The sequence below is a fragment of the Myotis myotis genome, unplaced genomic scaffold (genome assembly GCF_014108235.1).
Source record: "Myotis myotis isolate mMyoMyo1 unplaced genomic scaffold, mMyoMyo1.p scaffold_m19_p_9, whole genome shotgun sequence".
Lineage (NCBI taxonomy): Eukaryota > Metazoa > Chordata > Mammalia > Chiroptera > Vespertilionidae > Myotis > Myotis myotis.
In genome coordinates, this window is record NW_023416401.1 from 30,407,381 (window position 1) to 30,425,820 (window position 18,440).

The window sequence follows — 18,440 nt, forward strand, 5'->3', positions numbered from 1 at the left end:
TTACATTACGATTCATAACAGTAGCAACATTACAGTTATGAAGTAGCAACGAAAATAATTTTATGGTTGGGGGTCACCACAACATGAGGAACTGTATTAAAGGGTCGCGGCATTAGGAAGGTTGAGAACCACTGTTCCAAAGATAGTTCAGAACAAAAGGCAGTCAATGACTCATTTGCAAGACCTGGTCACACATAAAAGAGCAAGGCAGAACTGTCTCCCAACAGGAAGGAGTACGTTCCTTTCTCCCCATGATTTTATACTTATGCTGCATAAGTATACTCCTAAAACAAGAATACGCTGTACTTCTTGGTGTGTTTCTAAACTTTATATTAATGCTATGATAGTGTACATGAGACATTTTTCACTCGTTACATTATCAAAATGTATTCAAGTTGGCACGTGTAGTTTAAGTTCATTCATTTTAAGTAGTAATAGTATTTTACTATGTGAACATATGACAATATATTTATCCATTCTCCTGTTGATGACATTTAAGAATTTCCATTTTTTGGTCACTCTCACTGCATTCCTGCAGTAAACATCCTTGTACATATTTCTTTGAACACAGGTATAAGAATTTTTCTCCGTGTCTAAGGATGAGACTGCTGGATCTTAGGTTCATTTATAATTTCCGGTTGCTTCTTTTCTAAGCAGAATCTTGATAAAATTAAAATCTCAGTGGCCATTTGTGCGCAGCATTCCACCCCTACCTACCGCCAACCCCATCTCTTTTTGTATAATCTTCCATCACGCCTCCTGCCGGAGCTCTTTCCCTCAGACTCCATTCAACAATTGAAATGTTTTAAGTGAAAAGTGCATTTTTTTAAAAAAAAAAGAAATATCCTAAAGAAATGAGTGGGGTTTCTTTGTTGAACAATGGCTCCATTCCTCAGGTAAGGTAGGAGAGAGAGAAACATGTAACTGAGGTGAGGCCAATTAGATGCTCTCAGCTTGAGTGAGTGGCTTAAGAATAGTGGAAAGCACTGGAAGTCAAATTTGTCACAAAGTGGGTGCCAAGCCAGGTGAGGCTCGCAGTGTGCCTGCTGTGCCCCCCGCTCCCCCGTGCCAGGCCTCCAGAGCCCTCTCAGTGCCCTGTCTGGGTTCTAGGCCTCGTTCATGTTCAGCCATTGAGAACACGTGCTAATAAATTCACTTCATGCCTGGGAAAGCTACAGTCAAATCCTGTCACTGGCAAATAAGAAATCTGGTTGTGGGGGAAAGCAGAAGGTAGGAAGAGAAGAGAAAGAGGGAGGAATTAGAATAAAGAAAGGGAAGGGAAGAAAGAGAATAAACACAACCTACACTTCTGGTTTTTTTTATTCAGAGAGCAAACTTTGCTAAGTAAGCAGTAAAAGTGTCTCTTCAGCAGTATTAGAAAGCTTTGCTGGCAAAGTTTTAAAACATGTAAAAGGATAATAAAAACAAAGCAATTACAATGTACTGCCTCCAGAAATAATAGGCAATATAGCTTATTTTGCAAAAAGAAGATTGTTGCCTCTGGTTATGGCTGTTTTTTTTCCCAAACAAATATCAATACTATAATACTTTTTACATAAAACGTAACTCTTTTTCCTTTGTCTCCTATTGTAAATTGCTTATTTGACTCTACTAGTGAGTGGAGCTAGATCTTTGACAAAAAAACATAAAAAGTAAAGTGCGTTAATGTGTTATATAAAAAGAAATAAATTTATGTAAGCAAATAGCAGAATCGGGGTTCTTTTTACTATGGAACCTAAAATTATTGTGGGCTTGCTTTTTAAAAATATTTTAATTTTATTGATTTTTTTTTTTTTTAAGAGAAAGAGGACGGAAGACAGAGAGAAACATGCAACATTGATCAGCTGCCTCCTGCACGCCCCCTGCTAGGGATTGAGCCCTCAACCCTGGCACGTGCCCTGACCAGGAATCAAACTGGCACCCTTTCTGTGCAGGGGACGACTCCCAACCAACTGAGCCACACTGCCCAGGGCAATGCTGTGCTTATTGATTGCTGCATTAACAGACGACCCTAAAACTTAGTGGCTTAGGCCGCTAACCACTTTATTTTTGCACATTTGTGTCTGTCAGAAACTTGGGGAAGACTTGGCTGGGCAGTTGGTCTCTGACCTGCCATGCGGTCAGCCAAGAGGACTGGGGTGGGCCCAGCTCCAAGATGGTTTCTCGGCTCACCTGTTGGCCTCTCGGGCCCTTGGCCTCTTTTCCCAGGTGGTGTCTTGTCCTCCAGGGCTTCTCATAGCAAGGTGCTTCCCAGAGGAAGGAATCTGGCTGACATCACTTCTGCCCTGTTCCGTGGTCAGCAGTCACCGCGGGGGATTCGCCTGTCGATGTAGGAGCGGAAGTTCACATCTCACAAGAGTGTGGCAGCCTGGCCGGCGTGGCTCAGTGGTTGAGCGTTGACCACATGTTAGGATGCACAATAAGTCTTAACAAATTCAAGAAGATCGAAGTCATATCAAGTATTTTCTCGGATCACGAAACTAGAAATCAACTACAGTTTTAAAAAAAACAAAATATTCAAACCCACGGAGGCTAAATAGTGTGTTATTAAACAATGAATGGGTTACCCATGAGATCAAGAAAGAAATAAAGGCCGTGCCCTGGCGGCCCCGGATCTGTGACTTGCTTCAACAGTGTTTGGGTGGAACAGACCCAGGGACGCCCCTTCTTCCCGCCTCCGGCCTCTCTCCTGCGCCTCATCCAGTCCCCACCTTCAGAACCACCTCCGGGACCAGCCAACACACCAGTTGTTTTTTTACCTTAACTCCCTATCGCCCAACAACCATGAGCTCCCAAATTTGTCAGCATTATCCCACCCACTGAGGTGGAGGCTGTGGCCAACCGCCTGGCCAGCCTGCGTCTGCCGCCGCCTGCACCTGCTAGTACCTCTCTCTGGCTTCTCTCTCCAGGGCGGGGGCCACTTCTCCCGAAAGTTCCGCAAAGAAGCACGAGGGCGCTGAGCGTCTCTTAAAGCTGCAAAACCAGCGCAGTGGCCGCCTTCTCTTCCAGGACGCGCTGAAGCCTCCCCAAGACGAGTGGGCAAAACTCAGGACGCCATGGCAGCCGCCTGGCCTTGGAGAGGCACCTGAACCAGGCCCTTTGGAGCTGCAGGCCCTGGGTTCTACCCGCGCAGCCCCTCATCCTGTGACTTCCTGCAGAACCACTTCCGGGGGAGGAGGTGAAACTCATCAAGAAGATGGGCCACACCTGACTCACATCCGCACTCTGCGGGCCCCAGGCTGGGCTGGGCGAGTATCTCTTGGAAAGGCTCACCCTCCAGCACGACTAGGAGCCTTTGGAGCCCAGAGGCCTTTGCGAGGCCCCTCTGCATCCCCTGTGTCTGGCTTTTACCTGAGCCTCTCCCTGAAACTACTAGCCATTCTTTTAACCACCCTGAAGCCCTCTCCCATGCATTGGACCAAATGAAACAATAAAGCTTTTTGCAGGGAAAAAAAAAGAAAGAAAAGAAAAGAAAAAAAAAAACTATCTGGAAACAAATGAAAATAAACACACAAAAACCCACAATCTGTGGGGCACACAGTAAAAGCAGTCCTAATAGGGAATTTATAACATTACAGGCCTACCTGAAGAAGCAAGAAAAATCGCAAATAAACAATCTAGCCCTACACCCTAAAGAACTAGAAAACGAACAAGAACAAAAGCTGAGTTAATAGAAGGAAGGAAATAATAAAGATCAGAGTGGGAACAAGTGACAGAGAAACCGAAAAATATACAAAGGATCAATAAGGGACATCTGTAACAGTGTCAACATTTTTTCTAAAAATCACTGACCAAAATCAAAGACTAAAAAAACCGAATTTAATTAAAAAACAAATTTAATTAAAAATTTAATTAAAAGGGAAAACCAAACAAACAATACTCACTGATTAACTCACGGTTTTGTAGGTAGGAAGTCCAGCAGGGAATGTCTTGTTCTGTGCTCAGGTTCTCAGGAGGCTGAGATTGCCCTTTCAAACTCATTCACTCGATAGCATTTAGTTCATGGCTGGCTGTCAGCAGGGTCACTGTCACCTCCTAGAGACTCTCAGCTTCTTGCCCGGTCACACCGTAACTGTTTGCTTCTCGTAGGCCAGGAGGAACACATCTCTCTGACTTCCTTCTCTGCAACTCGCTAGAGAAAACTTGGCTTTTGAAGGGCTAATTGATTAAGATCTCTTTCACCATCTAACAAAACAATCACAGGAGTGACATCTGATTATATTCACAGAGCCACCCACACTCAAGAGGTCTTACACAGGGTGTGTACAAAAAGGGTGGCAACATGGGGACCACCTTAGGATCCAGCCTGCCACCTCCCCTTTTTTTGATAAAAGGTAGCATGTCATTTACACAAGTTCAGAACTTGCTCTCCCTACCTAACAATATTTCCTACAAGGCATCCCAATTTCCTCATCCCATTTGTTTGTTATTTCACTTCTACTTAATTTTCTTTTAAAATTTTACATAAAGTAAAATTCACGCTTTTTGGTGTATAGTTCTATGAGCTTAAGCAAATATATGCTGTCATGTGACCACCAGAAGGCAAGACACAACACAGTTCCTTCATCCCCCAAACTCCGCCCACACTGCCCCTCCCTTCACCTGTAGTCCCTGGAAACCACTGCTCTGTTTTCTGTTCCAAGAATTTTGCCTACTCCAGAATGTCTTATCAATGGAATCACACAACAGGTAGCTTTTGAGTCAGGCTTTTTTTTTTTTTTTCACTTAGCAAACTACATTTTAAATTTTTTCATGTTATTACACACTACAGGCCCAGCGTGCACTGATGGGGTCCATCAGCCTAGCCTGCACTCTCTTGCAATCCAGGACCCCTAGGGGGATGTCGGACTGCCACAGGCCTGCAGGGATTGGGCCAAAACTGGCAGTCCGACATCCCCCAAGGGATGTAGTAGTGTGCAAAATGGCAGGCAGCCAGGGAGGAGCCCAAGCCGAGGCTGGGCCACTGCCCTGCTCCAGCTCATCCAGGCTCCCGCTGCGCCTGCTTAGTAAGCTCGCTGAACAGCGCTCTCGTTGTGGGAGTGCACTGACCACCAGGGGGCAGCTCCTGCGTTGAGTGTCTGCCCTCTGGTGGTCAGTGCGCATCATAGCAACCAGTCGACTGGCCATTTGGTCATTCAGTCACTTGGTGGCTTAGGCCCGTGGTTGGCAAATTGTAGCTCGCGAGCCACATGCGGCTCTTTGGCCTCTTGAGTGTGGCTCTTCCTAAGCCTTAGGAGTACCCTAATTAAGTTAATAACAATGTACCTACCTATATAGTTTAGTTTAAAAAATTTGGCTCTCGAAAGAAATTTCAATCGCTGTACTGTTGATATTTGGCTCTGTTGACTAATGAGTTTGCCGACCACTGGTTTAGGCTTTTATATATATAGATATCAGTTCATTCATTTTTATTGTTGAGTAGTATTCCATCACAAGTGTTTATTCACCAGCTGAAAGATATTTGGGTTAGTTCCAGTTTGGGGCTATTATTAATAACACTGCTATAAACATTCATGTAAGGGTTTTTTCAGAAACCTACATTTTCATTTCTCTTGGGTAAATACGTAGGAGTGAGATTGCTGGTCATCCGGTCATATGGTAGGTACATATATAATTTTATAAGAAACTGCCAAACTGTCTCCAAAATGACTGCACTAAGTTTCATTTCCTCCAGCAATGAATGAGTGTGCTTTTCACACTTTCATCAACACTTGATATTGTTAGCTTGTTCTTTTTCTTTTTTAAGCCATTCTGAAAGATGGGTAGTGGCATCTCATTGTCGTTTTGCATTTCTCTAGTGACTAATAATGTTGAGCATCTTTGGCTGTGTTTACATCTTTGTCTCTCCTTTAATGAAATGTCTTGTTTATATCCTTTGCCCATTTTAAATTTTTTCTTATGAGTTTTGAGAATTCTGTATATATGATGAATACAAGCCCTTTGTCATATATGTGATATCAAATATTTTCTCCCAGTGTCTGGCTTGTTGTTGTTTTGTCTTGTTTTCATTTTCTTAATAATGTCTTGTATAATAGGAGTTTTGAATTTGATGGAGTTCAATTTATCAACTTTTTAATGTTTTTTATGTTGTATCTAAGAACTCTGACTATCCCAAAGTCCCAAAGATATCTTCCTACTAGGGCAGAATGCAGCCTCACTCCCGAGAAGAGTGGACAGAGTGGGGGGCAGGGGCGGGACTGACACAAAGCAAGGCACATCAGCAGCTCCTCCCAGGTGCACCTGCAGCCAGCGCACAGCAGGGCCCAGAGAGCGGTCACAGCCAGGGATGTCCTGTGATGCCGTAGGCAGACTGGCGAGAGGCTCCTGTGGGGGGAGTGCTGGGCTCAGGGTCCCTCTAGGCATTTTCTATCACTGTGAGTGGATGCAGACTGGGTTGCTTGGATGTGCTCAGAAGAGGCCTGTCAGTGAGAAAAGCCGCCCTTCCTCTTGGATGGCTCCTGGAAGACTCTCAATAGGACCCCTGCCTTGCTCGTCCGGAGTCCTGTGGGAGCATGAATGCCCGCAGAGCGCACCGCTGGTGGTAGTGTGCTCACAGGACCTCGAGAATCTGTGTGTGATTCTGAAGCTCGTGTGGATCTGGTCACCAGCAACTTTAGAGACGCCAACTCTAAAATAAAAAAAGAAACCTGGAAGGGCTGATAAAGATTGCAATGAAAATGGGAGACGGGATTTGCCAGCCTTCAATGTGTCCAAACCGTTAGATTCAGGGTGTTCTGAAAAACCAGGAAAGCACTTCCCTGTGAAAGTCTTCAGCGTGGCTGTGTTTTGTGGTCAGGTTGTCTTTTAGAAAAGGAAGAAATCTGTGTCAGGATGCCTCTACCTGGCCTATGAATCCTATGGCCGCCCTCACTCCAGTCCCTTCCACCACGAACTCTGAGGCGCTGAGACCCTGCCCTGTGTTGAGACACTCCTTTGCCCATCACAATAGAAAAGCCTTGTCTAAGGAGATGCTACTGGGGAAGAGCTGTGTGTGTGTGTGTGTGTGTGTGTAGCAAAGGTGGAGATTTATTGAAGAACAAGTATAGACTCCTATGTGGGGAGAGGGAAAGAGCCCCACAAAATGGACTCCCACGTGGGAAGGAAGAAAGGGTCCCACTGAGTTCCTTTTCCCCATGGCTTATAAAGGCAGACCCTGGTGCCTTGATATCCACTCTGATTGGTCACTATTCCCTTAGACTGGTTACTATAGTTACTCCTGGGCTCAAAGGTTAAGCCTCACATGGGACATGTGAAATTCTCACCCCCCAACCCCCTTCCTTATTGTTTTCCTATTCCCTTTGGGCTTTCTTCTTCTCCTTCTGGACGAAGGAAGGGCTTCCTTCCCTTTATTTTGTAAATACAGACCTTTTGCTGTTCCCACCTCCCTCATTCTATGGAAATGTACCTGTTGCAGCTTTTCAGCTTCCCTATTCTATGGAAATACATCTCCTGCTGCTCTGCAGCCCAGTGCTTCCTCCATGGTGGGGAAGAGCTTTTATAGTGAAAAGTTTTGGCACTTTCCTGTGGCCAATTTTACACCAGAAAAAAGGTTAATTGTTTTTTTCCTCTAAGGTGCTGACTGCAGACTTTGTGTTCTTTATCTTTTCCCTTTTCCTCCCACGTGGTTGGGTTTCCTTTGTGGTCAAAGTGGAGACCAGCAGTGGAGCGATGCACCCTAAGCTGACAGCCGACCTCCTCCTGCAGGGGCTGGCAACCCGAGGGCCTCGCGGCCAGGCTCAGGTGCTCCCCTCCACTCTCCGGGCTGTGTGGCCTGTTTGTTCAGACATGGACTGGATTTAAACTTTTCACAATTGCAAATGTAAATGGTTTCACTGTAAATGGTTATCTTGTGTTCACAACACAAACTCAGCATTTGAATATTTATTGTGAGCACATAGCATTTGTCAAAGAACATAGATCTCTTACTGCAATTATCTTGTTCCAGCTTTAAAATATTAGCTGTCACTTCTTTCATTGCTCTTGTGAGAAAGGAAAGTCTCTCTTTATTTAAACTCTCTTTTCCCTTGAACACAATTACCACCTCATTCATGGCTCTTTGTGGCCACCTAATCTTGCCAATTATGCCAGTGACAATGCCACAAAACAACATGACTGACATACCTGACAGCTCTGGCTGGCGACAGAATGGCCACAAAGGGACAGCCCTTTGTGGGATGAGTCCCACACCACTAGCCTCTGAGGAACGCAGAGCAGGGGAGAGGGCATGGGGGGAGGGAGGAAAGGGGAAGGGAGGGCCCCAGGCACTGCAACCCCTTCCCAGCCAGTGGGGGTCCCTTGCTTTTAACTTGATAGCCTGATGGCCCTGAAGAATAAGTGCTTCTGAACACACACCTGCCTAATTCATCCATTGTTGCCTCCATACAACACATCTGCACTTGGGCTGCATTTGTCACTGACACAATGAAGCAGGAAGGTCTGGGAGTCGGCTTCATGGGGCCTGGGCCTAATCTGCTTCCCACAGGCCTGTTCTGTGTCCTAGCCCTCCCAGCTGGGCGCCAACACACATTGCTGCAGCCAAGCACCCAGGCACACCTTGTTAAGGAACCTCACGCGTAGGGTCCCAGCGTCACTAGCCCCATGTGCAGGGACCCCATGTGCAGGGACCCCATGTGCAGGAACTACGTGTGCAGGGTCCCTGTGTGCAGGGTCCCTGTGTTGGAAGGAAGCAGATACACTGAGCCGTACTTGTGCTGAGCCCACAAAGAGCCCCAGTGCTCTCAGCCCGCCCCCAGCTCCATCCCAGGTGTAGTAACTGACCGTGGCATTAGCCACTTCGGAGGCTTAGCTTGTGTCTGGTGCTTTGGGTTAGTTACCTTCTCTGACGTTTGATCTTTTCCCCCGTTATTTCAGACTACAGAAATTATACATGTTATTATTGTAAAAGTATCCGCTTCCCATAATGCAACTGTTGTGCCCAGATTTCAAGATTCCCAAGAACCCCCACAGGGAGCCAGCGAGTCCGATGCAAAAGCAAAGAGTCATTCATTTCAAACCTAGGTTTGGCTCCCCTGCCACACTCACCGATGCAATGGTAGCCCAGTGGCCAAGAGAGCGAGGCCTGATGGGATTGTGGGTTTTATAGTAAGGGCAGGGGAGGGGACTGTGGGCCCCGCCAATTGGCCAGGCGCGAGTCGGGTCTTGTTACACAGGATGTGGTCATCTCTCTGGCGTGCACGTCCCTTGATTGTCATTGGTTAGTTTAAAGAAATCCTGGGCGTGGCCAGCAGGGGCCTGGGCTTCCGGGAAGAAGGCACTCTCCTGAGCACATGGTGGCCGCCCCAAAAATGGAGGACCCAGGGCAAGATGGAGAGCACAGTCCTCGCCCCCCCAAGGGCGAGCTGAGCCCAGGCTCCAGGGGCCAGTCCAGTTGCTGGGGGTCCAGCAGATCGACCAGTTCCAGTCCAGACAGGAAGTCCACGTCCTCCGTCTTGTTCCCAGGGGCACTGGCGATTGCCTCCTCCTCCATCTCCTCGGGTGAGGGCACACGCCCCGCCATGCCACCTCTGCTGCCGCCGGGGGCAGCGGGCGGGTGGCAGCTTGCGCCGGGCTCCCGCCGTGGGCTGGGGAGTCGGTGCCCGAGGCCGCCAGCAGCGTGGTCAGGCCTCGCGACTACTCGCCCTTTCACAACCTGGTTATCAACGTGGAGCATTCTCTCCAAATGCTCTTCTCTGCACATTAGCCATCGCCCGGCACTGTTGGTAGCAGTGGGTCGGTCTTACAGAAAAGGACGGCAGGACACATCCTGCTTCGCCACTTACCTTTCTCCGATCTCTCTCTTGGCCATTTCTGCATGACGGATGTTTCTAATTCTGCTCTTTACTCCGTTTTAGAGGGAGCTCATGTTTGAACTCCAGGAAAACAGTCCACACCCCCAAAATCAGAGCCCCTCACTGGCCAGCGGTGACACTGCGATCGCTCCTCTGGGGGATCTGTCCATCACCCTCAACCTCAGCACCCAGAAAACAGCAGCTTTATTCATATCCAAAGATTTAAATAGCGAGAAACATGCGAACCTCTTAGTGCCATTGACATTAAGATTGACATTAACAGCCCTAGCTGGTTTGGCTTAGTGGATAGAACCTTGGCCTCCAGACTGAAGGTCCTAGGTTTGATTCCGGGTAAGGGCACATGCTGGATTGCCGGCTCTATCTCCAGTCGGGAGTGTGCAGGAGGCAACAGATTAACGATTCTCTCTCATCATTGATGTTTCTCTCTCTCTCCCTTTCCCTTCCTCTCTGATACCAATAAAAAAATATATATATATATATTTTTAAATATATTTTATTGATTTTTTACAGAGAGGAAGGGAGAGAGATAGAGAGTTAGAAACATCGATGAGAGAGAAACATCAATCAGCTGCCTCCTGCACATCTCCTACTGGGGATATGCCCGCAACCCAGGTACATGCCCTTGACCGGAATCGAACCTGGGACCTTTCAGTCCGCAGGCCGACGCTCTATCCACTGAGCCAAACCGGTTTCGGCAAAAATATATATTTTTTAAAAAGATTGATATTAAAAAAAAAAAAGAAAAACACATTTGTAATACCTTAACTAATAATAATAAAAAAAAAAGGAAAACACATTTGTAATACCTTAACTAATAATAAAAAAAAAAGAAAAAGATTGATATTAACATAAGAGAAAGGGGAAAACCAAACTTGTAATGCAACCATTTCACGTCCCAGAGACAGGGCAGGTCCAGGCGAGCAGCCCTGCAGTTGAGTGTGACTGGGAAACCCTTCCAGATCTCTCAAACATTCTAGAGTTTTCTCACCAAAGGCACCCCACTCCCAAAGCCTCCATTTCCTCCCTGTGAACAGCAAGTTCCCACACACTCCACAAGCAGAGCTGGCGTGGAGCATCAAGCCGCTTGGTTACGTCTGATGTCCAAGAGCCTACACGCCTGGCCCCGGCCAGAGGAACCCCAGTCTCTGCAGTTCAGCAGAGACACCTGTGAGCAGAGAGTGAGCTCTCGAACAGAGTTTCTTCAGAAACAAACACTGACCTAGAATTTTACTGGGAGATGTCATTTCAAAAGCCTGCTGAGGCCGCGCTCCCCCTCCAGGGAGCGTTCCACGCCTTTTCCTCACCCCTCTTCTTCTCCCACAGGCATACATCTCCTAAACTCTAAGGGACCCCACGAGGTTGCCACCAGGGGAGCAATGGGCAGTGACAGCTTGTCTCAGGCTAACCCCCCTGAACCTGTCTCCAAGCCTGCCATGGCTCATTTCTTTCCTATAACATGTCTAGAGAGCCAAAGCAACCACTTAGTCTCCCTCCTGTTGCTTTATCTATCCTGAACCCTTCGTTGTTTCCCTTCCCCAGCTTTAATAAATGTGCTCAAAATAAAAGTAAAAGGCCTTCTGAGACAGACTACATCAATAGGCAACATCTGGCTGCCCAGTAAGTTGGCCCAAATACTTCAATACATTTCATTAAGTTTATTGAATGTTGACAGAAAAAGTGATGTTCAGATTTGAGAATCTCTTACTAAAACAGTTGATTTGTTATGTTTACCTTTACAAAATTATTTCTTACAAAGTTGTTAATACTTGAACACGGTAGGACATTGAGAGTGCACATCGCAGTAAATCTGGCTGTTGCTCCACACTCTTCATGCCGTCCTGCAGTAAAGAGAATCACACCCCATGCGGCCTAGGCCCCTCATGTGGGGCTTGCTAGGTGGTACGTTCTGGTCCATGAAATGACTAGTTCCAAGCCAAGGCCTTAAGAGACATGGCACATGTCTGCTCGTCCTTCCACATCTCTGCTCTCACCACGAGAAGATGAGCTGATGCCTCTTGGCCGAGAGGAGAAACACAGGAGCTACCTGACCCCAACCCGCAGCCTGGCCCTGACCCAGCAGTGCAGGTGAGAGGAACTGCACCCATTGCATCTCACCCACTTCACGCGGAGAAAGTCAAACGTGTGACTTCTGACTGCTGAAACTGAGGTTATTGGAAAGCTGATTAATACACACATAATTTTTTAATTTAAAAGTTATTTCTATTTCCTTTCTATTAATGGTCCATGTCTTTTGCCTGTTTCTATTGCTGCATTTTCTTATTACTATATAAAGCCCCTTTACATAAGAAATTTAGAAATTTCCTGCCAGTCAATTTGTCATTTGACTATGGTTATGCTTTTTCAACCAGAAAAAATGTAACTTGCATGTGGTTGAATTTATCCATCTTCTTTATACAATTTCCAGTTTTTGTTTCATAACTGGAAATTAATACCTGAAATTATTTTTCCATATTTTCTTCTGGGACTTTTTAGTTCCTTTTTTAACATATGATTTATCAGGATCTTTTGGGATAACTCATCTTTCTCCCACTGATACCCACATTTACCAATACTAACTTTCTGCGTGTATTTGGATGTTGTTGCTGGAGTCCATTCTGTTTCACTGATCTCACACATGGGTCTCACCCAGGCTATTTTAATTCCTGTTGTTAGGATTTCAAATGACCAATGAATCACATTGTCAGCTTCTTACCACAAGTTTCCATTGACAGATGAAGAATGAAATATGAGCTTCCTTGTTGCTATGTTGCCTCCTAACACTTCCTCTCCTGAGTTACACAGGCAGACCAGGCCCCCTGTAGCCCACTGACCTCAGGCAGAGGGAGGAGTGGGAGTCCTAAGGACTGATCATTTGGAGAGAGAAAGCCTAGAACTATTCCTCCCTGGGGGGTGAGGGTGGAGGTGAGTCTCCCTACAACCTTCTTCCCTCCCGCCCTCTATCATGTCAGGAAACTAACACCTGAAGCCTCATCGCTGACCCCTGGAAGGACCAACCTCCATCGTCACTCCTCCTTTCAGCCTTGCCTGGGTTGTTCGTGTACAGTATAGTATTGTTCCATAGCAACTTTAGAATTCCTTTCCCACTTAAAAAACACCTTGTAGGTTTTATTATTGGAAAGGCATTAAATACAGAGATCAGTGTAGGGAGAAATGACAGATGTAGTTATTGGATCTTTTCCTTCAAAAGTAGGTTCTACTATAATGCAAAGTACGCATTCCTAACAAGCCTCCCATTCACACACTAAATTAGGCCAATGGGAAAAGCAGCGCTTAGGGTCAACTACTTAAAATCTAAACAACTTTTTAACTGACGCAATAATAATCATTGTTACACCAATCCTCATAAAACTCTAGCACAGTTAAAAGGATGGATAAAAATGAGATGAATGGGGGTCTCTAAGGTTGAGGCAAGAGCAAAGAAAGGGCCGGTGGAGAGCCGGTGGCAGACTCAATTCTGAAGTAGCGATGGAATAGACAGGTCTCCAAAGAAGACACACAGATGGCCAATAAACATGTGAAAATGTCACTAATCATCAGAGAAATGAAAATTAAAACCACAATGAAATATCACCTCAAACCTGTCAGAATGGCTACCGTCAATAAATCCACAAACAAGTGCCGATGAGGATGTAGAGAAAAGGGAACCTTTGTGCACTGTTGGTAGGAATGCAGCCACTATAGAAAGCAGTAGAGAGTTACCACAAAAAATTAAAAATAGAACTACCTTATGACCCAGCGATTCCACTTTTGGGAATTTATCTGAGGAAACCCAAAACACTAATTCAAAAAAAATATATACACCCCTATGTTCATTGCAGCATTGTTTACAATAGCCAATATTTAGAAGCAACCCAAGTGCCCATCAGTAGATGAGTGGATTAAAAAAAAAAGCTGCGGTACATTTACACAATGAAATAGTACTTTGCTGTAAAGAAGGAAATCTCACCCTTTGAGACAGCATGGATGAATCTGGAGAGCATTATGCTAAGTGAAATAAGCCAGTCAGAGAAAGACAAATACCATATGATTTCACTCATGTGTGGAACCTAATGAACAAAATGTACTAAAAGCAAAATGGAGGCAGACTCACAGAGAGCAGGCTGACAGCTGTTGAGGGGGTGGAGAGATTGAGCAAAAAAGAAAAAAAAAAAAGAAGAAACTCATGGACATGGACAATAGTGTGGTGATTGCCTTGGGGAATAGGAGGAGGTGGAGGAGGGTATAGAAAGGATAAATGGTGATGGATGGAGACATGACTTGGGGTGGTGAACACACAACACAGTGTACAGATGTGTTGTAGAATTCTGCACCCTGAAACCTGTATAATTTTGTTAACCAGTGTCACCCCAATAAATTCAATAAACAGGAAGAAAATCACAGTGATGCCAGGGACGACGATGGTGGGCTTTCACCATGTCTGGAATTCCCAGTGAGAGGGGCTGGGAGCCACCAGCATGGGGGCGCAAAGCATTAGTTCTCAGGGGAAACACTATCTGAGCCAAGCATCTCTGAGTCACACTGTCACCACTGCGGCCTTTACCAGTCACACATGGTCTGACGCATGTCACAGATACACGTAGCGTGGGGAAGCAGGCACAAGTCCTTCCTCCTACTCGTCTCCTTCTGTCCCACAGTATGGCTTCAAAGTTTCCTTCATATACATGTCACACATTTATTCCCAGGTGTTTTATTTTCTCTTCCATTATATTTTCTGACTGCCCATTACTATTTTCTTATATAGAAAGGCTGCTCACATTACCGAATTCTCTTATCTGCACCAGCGCAATCAGGTGGCCCTCCAGGGACTTCACCACATGACAGACACGGTATGAACAGTCGTGGCCTGCTCCTGATGGCAGCACTTCTCCACATGCACGATTTGCTTTTGGCCTGTGATATAAATAAATTATTATTATGTTAAACAAGGGTCCTTCCATTTCTGTTATTATATTATCTATATGCTCTTAATATTTCCATTGAACTATTAAGACAGAAACCTCGTTGCTGCTGCATCCATTCATTCAAAACGTATGAAAATCTACCAAGAGCCATCTGTGCTCTATGCACTGAGGCTTCGGAGGTGAACCAGGAGCCCTGGACCTGCCCTCACGGCACTTCTGGCTGAATGTGTGGACCTCAACACAGGGCACTCAACAGAAAATTGTTCAACACAGTTACCCATCTTCCCTGAGGACCTGGAAGGCAGGTAGGAACGAAAGGGCAGGTGTTAGCCCCATTCCCAGAGGGTGGGCATGCCTGTGAAAGAGCAAGTGAAGGGAAAGCAGGCTGGAGAGGAGGGAGCAGAAGCAAGTACTCAAGTCGAGGGGATCACATGAGACCATGAATACTAGGAGGCGGGATCACTGTGGGCCATCTTAGAAGCTGCCTGTCACAGCCACCACGTTCCTTACTCTAATAATCCTTATATGCAACACAACTACTTTTACAACGTCACAGGCCTGAATACCTGCTCATTCTCTTATCCAGACTAAGGTCATATAGAAAGTGGTATAAAAACACAAAAACAAGTGAACCAACCACCCTCTCTTTAAAATAAAACATATTTACTATTTGAATTGTTTATTACCACTACTTTGACTTGTCCTTATCCTGTTAACAATGACAGAGGAAGTAGTGCTATCAAACAATGTCCAAAAATGTGACCCTGTAGGATTGGGGGATTTAAGAAGAGGTCTGGGGCAGGAAGTCCACATTAATGAGACAGTGATACTACACAGGGGAACTGGCAGGAAGCTGGCCGGTGGTTGTGGGACTTCAGAGTGTGGCATTTTGAAATTCAATAATAGCTGACCAGCTATCTAAAATGATACACTTTGTTTAAAGTTTGAAAAATAAATTGTTTTGGATCCCAAATGAGTCTGCTGCTAGAATTTGGGAATCCACAATATGAAACCTGTAGCTCTTAACCAGGTTGGGTATACACACTGTCGTGGACAAGAATGTATCTTTAGACTGACACCTTAGTTTTCACCAAATGGACATTTATTTTTAAAATCTCATCTAGGAAGATGCAGGGAAAATAGTTTTTCACTTCAAAACATGTTTTGCATCAAACCTTTATAAAATACCACAACCTACCAAGTTAAATATAAAAAGTTAGAAACTACTGAATTAAAAAGGGAGGAAAGCCATTTAAAAAAATAGCAGAACCCTAGCTGGTTTGGCTCAGTGGATAGAGCACCGGCCTGCAAACTGAAGGGTCCCAGGTTCGATTCCAGTCGAGGTCACATGCCTGGTTTCAGGCTTGATCCCCAGTAGGGGGTGTGCAGGAGGCAGCGATCAATGATTCTTATCATTGATGTTTCTCTCTCCCTCTCCCTTCCTCTCTGAAATCAATAAAATATTTTTAAAAAAATTAAAAGCAGTGATAACAAGTTCATATTTGTGAGAAACAGACCCATTTAATTCTTCCCAGAGACCTGTGTCCCATAAAGTATATGTATTGTATACATATAAAATCATCCTCACCTCAGAGTTTAATTGAAGACACAAAACAGATGCCCTTTTATCCAATCTCATTTCTGGGCTAATTAAATCAGTGATGATGCACATTAATCATCACCGAGTTCTACAGAACTTTAGGTCTTGCCTGGTTGTGTGTTACTGAATGTGTTAACCCAGGCAGGACATGCTAATTTGCCATCTCAGGGTTGCTTTACAACCAGAGAGAATAAAACTTTTAAGAGCAGACAGTTATCAGTTACATTTTCTCTAATTATTAGCTTCAATAACAGTTTCTATTATCTGCAGCTGGCACCAACGTCAAAAAAGCCAAGGTTAGGACCCGAGTTTGTGCATCTACACCAGGCATTCCCAGGGCAGCCTCTCCTGATGCTCAGCCCCACCCATGGCCAACTATCAACCCCCCACCCGCCCCAGGGGCCCTCCTGGATGCCTGCAGGCTGCAGCCACAGGGAGGCCTCCCCACCCAAAAGGGGTCCATGTCGGTAAAGCTGTTGGGAATAGAGCAGTGATGGCGAACCTTTTGAGCTGGGCGTGTCAGCATTTTGAAAAACCCTAACTTAACTCTGGTGCCGTGTCACATATAGAAATTTTTTGATATTTGCAACCATAGTAAAACAAAGACTTATATTTTTGATATTTATTTTATATACTTAAATGCCATTTAACAAAGAAAAATCAACCAAAAAAATGAGTTTTGCGTGTCACCTCTGACACGCGTGTCATAGGTTCGCCATCACTGGAATAGAGGATGACAGTGTATATAGAGCATTGAGGACATTACTTATTACATAGGAAGCACTCAATAAACATTTACCAGTTTTATTATGAGGGTAAAAGACACAAAACCTTGGGTTTTAGCTGAATAGATGGATAGGGTGACATCTACTGAGATAAGGGAGGTTAGAGAACATGTTTGAGGCAGCGAGGGAACACAGTTTGAGATGCCTACTCGGTAACCAAGTGGAAATGTCCACAGTTGGAAACGGATGGGAAGGAAGAGAACGCGGCTTCTAGGTGAGAAGCTAACGAAAGGAAAGCTTATTCTGTAACCTTGCCTATGAGATGCTCTGACACATTCAATTCCAGCCAATGGTCTAGTTGCGTTAGCAGCGATGACCGATTGTAACTAATCTTTGGTTCACATCCAACTACTCTTAAAACTCTGAGCATCATGTTTCTGAAACAGGAAGGCGTAGAAAGAAATGCATATCCATAAAAGCACATCATCCTTGAAAGGAGTCACATTTCAAGTCTTTGCTTGTTTAACCCTTCTTTTTTACAACCTCCTGAGTATCACCTAAAAGGCAAAATGATGGTTACATAGAAATGGAAACATTACATTTTTATTTTTTAAAATATATTTTTATTGAGTTCAGAGAATAAGGGAGAGGGAGAGAGAAACATCAATGATGAGAATCATTATCAGCTACCTCCTGCATGCCTCCCACTGAGGATCGAGCCCACAACCTGGGTATGTGCCCAGACCAGGAATCAAACCGTGACCTTCTGGTTCATAGGTTGATGCTCAACCACTGAACCACGCCAGCTAGGCAAAACATTACATTTTTAAAAAGTAATGCCAGTTTTAAAATTTTTGAGGGTGACTTATCAAATAAAGGCACATTCAAACATGAAGGGATCTCACAATTGATGTACAACACCTAGAATTGGAGGACAGTATCAGTGAAACCAGTAAGTACTTCACTTGTGAAAACTGTTTTCACAATTTGTGTTTCTAAGCACGAGAAAAAAATGAGGTGAAAAGGAATTTGTTTTTCTATCTCAGGCTCACAGCCATTGGTTCTAAACTGCTTCTGGGTTCAGTTCACCTAGGCAGCTTTTCACCCCTTCTGCGCTCTTGCTGCTCCATCAGTAACCTCCCACAGTGGTCACCCACCCACCCCACAAATGCTCACAAGCTGGGATTCTGTTGCTCCAAAGGGGAGGCTGTTCGCTGAGGCTCAGACATTTTTATCAGGAGACTTACTGGTAATGGTTGAGAAGCAGTCAAGCAGCATGTTCCTCCTGGGTGAAACAGGTAACCACGTCACCTTCTCCGCCTCACTCCTTGCCGCGGCTCACGTTGCCACATCAGAAGCATTTTTCTGACCGCTCAGTGTCTCA